Source organism: Crocodylus porosus, unplaced genomic scaffold (genome assembly GCF_001723895.1).
Source record: "Crocodylus porosus isolate Cpor-Errol unplaced genomic scaffold, CroPor_comp1, whole genome shotgun sequence".
NCBI classification, from domain to species: Eukaryota; Metazoa; Chordata; order Crocodylia; family Crocodylidae; genus Crocodylus; species Crocodylus porosus.
The window spans coordinates 18,317,779-18,321,262 of NW_017728914.1; the positions used below are offsets into that span (position 1 = coordinate 18,317,779).

General features: G+C 44.6%; 1 long non-coding RNA gene across 1 annotated transcript in view; it reads left to right on the forward strand.

The window, feature by feature from the left end:
- LOC109310276 overlaps positions 1-2,665 on the forward strand; it is a 42,354-nt gene extending 39,689 nt beyond the window's left edge. Inside the window, exon 2 of the long non-coding RNA XR_002101177.1 lies at positions 2,588-2,665. This is a non-coding gene — a long non-coding RNA (uncharacterized LOC109310276). The remainder of the gene's footprint in view (positions 1-2,587) is intronic.
- Positions 2,666-3,484: the final 819 nt, after the last annotated feature.

Here is a 3,484-nt window from a genome sequence, read left to right on the forward strand (position 1 = left end):
AGGGATGTGGACAACATTGAAAGGGTCCAGAGGAGGGCCACCCGCATGATCCGGGGACTACAGGGCAGACCCTACCTTGAAAGACTGTGGGACCTGAACCTGTTCAGCCTTCACAAGAGAAGGCTGAGGGGGGACCTGGTGACTGTCTATAAACTCACTAGGGAGACCAGAAGGGTTTAGGGGAGACACTATTTCCCCTAACGCCCCTGGCATGACAAGGAACAATGGACACAAGTTATTAGAGAGTAGATTTAGATTAAACTTCCGCAAGAACTACTTCACAGTGAGGGCGGCTAGGAGTTGGAACCAACTTCCTAGGGAAGTGGTGCTGGCTCCTACCCTGGGGATCTTTAAGAAGAGGCTTGATGATTACCTGGCTGGACTCATTTGAGCCCAGTCTTTTCTCCCGCCCAGGCAGGGGGTCGCACTTGAAGATCTACAAGATCCCTTCCGACCCTACTTCTATGATTCTATTATTCTATGAAATAGGCCTGTTGTAACTATTCCTATACAGGAAAGGGAAGAAAATATAGTAGAACAGGGCATCTTTATACTGGTATAACTAAATCCACAATAAAAATTGTACTGAGATATGTATTTGGGGAAAAATACAACTCTAATTGAAATAGTTACAGTTCCATGAGATAGTTACACCGCATGTGGATCTGGCCTTAGCATCGTCTAGAATAGTGATTCTCAACCAGGGCACCTCAAGATTTTTTGAAGGGTGCTGCAAAGTATGAGGAGACAAGAGGATATGAAGAGATAAATGCATGCTCTGGCTCATTCCTGCCTGACCACTGCCTTGTCCCTATTTCCCAGCCCCTCTGCAAGGAGGTAAGCACTAAATAAATACATTAGTTTTTGAAATGGGGTGCTGCTTAGCCACAAAAGTTATGGAGGGGTGCCTTGAGTCAAGGCGTGCATGGAGTCAAAGGAGAGGTGCCTCAAGTCCAAAATGATTGAGAAGCATGTGGTCTAGAATAACGTTGTTCAAGTTTTTAATTGTTCAAAGCTTCCAAGTACTGTTCCTAGTAGATAGAAACTTAAACTGTATTGGCTTAAGGAAGTTGTGAACTTTCCTCAAAAAGTAGTTAATTTGGGAATGTTGACATCACCTACATTTAAAAAAATACCTTCATAGATTCACTTGAAAATACTTTACATTTTCTTTAATCAAATCAAATGGCATAATCAGGGAAGAAATTTCCAGGAGACCAGACTAGACAACCTGAGACTGAGTAATAGGCTTGCTGGAGCTGAAAGATGAATCTGAAGGACAAAGTTTCCATGAAGATGTTGAACTACTTAGTTTTTGAGGCTCCATGGATACAGAGGTATAGCTTGGCCTTTTTGCAGTTCTTATCTTTGGTTCATTCTGAAAGAATGAAAGATTTAGGGCACAGACAGAAGTGGCAATTCTGTCACTGGTCTGGACCCAGAAAGCAGACTACAACTGTGACCAAACAGAAGTTCACTGCTGTAGACTGTTTTAAAAGGACCAACCCTGATGGGGGAGGGGGCTCCAACCTTCCCACACACCATCCAGTGTCAGGTGGGGAACCCCATGAATGAGCTTCTTCTGGTCCCTTTCCCCGCGCTTATTCTGAAAATCGCATCCAGGCTGGGAGGAGGAAATGGTATTGCTATGGAGACCAGGCTGCACGCTCAGAGCAAGCAGCTGGAATCCCTAACACCCAGACCCAACAGAAAACTTCTGTTTGGTCCAGGGGCTTGTTTCAACTCAGCACACTTCCTACAACTCTGTGAGTTGCAACAGAGAGCTGTTCTTCTGTCTGTGCCCCTAGTTTATAGCTGGTGACCTCTGACCTGAATCTTTTGAACTATGGCTACCAGAAAGCCCTTGACTGAAGCTAGGAGTAATGTTGATAAATAATGCTTGCTTTGAACTCTTAAATGATGACTCATAAACTGTCAAGATTTTCTTCTTTTCTTGCTAGGAACACATGGTTCCAGTGTGGTACAATGTGCTGAGATCAGGAAGGAAGCACATTGACTAGAAGCTAACAAATCTTGGCAAGGAACAGCTGGCCAAACTGTACCCTTTTTAAGGGCTTCTGCAGAAGCTACAGTGGATTTTTTAGGTGTACAAATGAGGAGATAATTTGATCAGGCATTTCTTACAAGGACAAGGCAACAGAATAGGTCACTGCAGAATTGAAGGTTATACCCAGCCTTGCACAGTATTTCCAGTTGTCCTTATGAGTCATCTTAGTTAAGGAAATAATGTCAAGAAAATTATACTACATCTTAGCACTGAGAACCAAGCACTGAGGTGCCATGGTGGATTCTGTAAATTTCATGGGGAAAATCATGGAGAAAAATAATATTATTTTAGATAAAGTTGAATTGTCCTATGGAACATACACGAAATAAATTTTTATTGTTATCTACTGTGGGAATTGAAGGAATATTGTTAACTGAAATGTCCCCCATAGCTAGAGTTTTTAAAAAAGGAGGAAGGGTTAAATTGTACAAAACCCAAGACATTTTTAAACAATGCAATGGAAACAAGAGCTTTAAATAATTTAGACTTCCCTGCTTGCCTGCAACTGTTATGTTATAGGGCAAGAATGTGAAAAGGAGCAATAAGCAAGAATGAACCTGGCTTCACTGACTTCCATCATTCAAATGTATAGAAATGGAAAAAAATAAAAATAAAAATCTGCAGCTGTTGTATAATATTAAAAATAAAATTAAAGTAACATATTTGAATTAAAGATGTTTATTGCTTTGTAATATAAAAGCTCACTTCTCCAGTGATGCAGTGGAGTTATAAACTAGATGGTTAAAACAGATTTAAAACAGCTTTGAACCACAGGGTGAAGATACAAAGTAGCCAGGGAGTATTAATGAGCGTGACCCATGCTATCTTGTAATTTTGAGTAGTTCTATGACTTAGGCCAGGGGTGGGCAAAATACAGCCCACAAGGCCATTCTATCCAGCCCCTGGGGCTCCTAAAAAAATGTAGAAAATTAATATTTCTCTGCCCTTGGTTCCTGTCAAAAATGACAGGAACCAAGGGCAGTAGGACCCAGGGGAGCCTGGCAGGCCCACAACAGCTGGCCCTGCCCCCCAGCCGGAAGTGCCAGCTGCAGTTTCTGGGCTGGGAGCACATGTCTGCCCCGGCGTGGGACAGGGGGGGAAATGGCCCCTCCCCACCCCACACCCAGTGCCCCATGCTACAGATGCTTGCAGCCCACATGGGACTGCCTGTGCCCATTCCAGACATCCCCACGCAGGCTGCAAGCATGGGGTACCTGGTGTGGGTAGCAGGGGAGGGGCCGCTTCCCCCCACACTCAGCTTTTCCCTGGGCTCCTTCCCTGCATGGAGAAAAGCAGCCCCTTGCCTGCTCCATGGCTGGCACCCTGCGCTGCAGGCACTTGCAGCCCACATGGGACTGTCCGGAGCAGGCACAGGCAGCCCCAGGCCAGCTGAGAGTGGCTGCAGCACAGGGCACC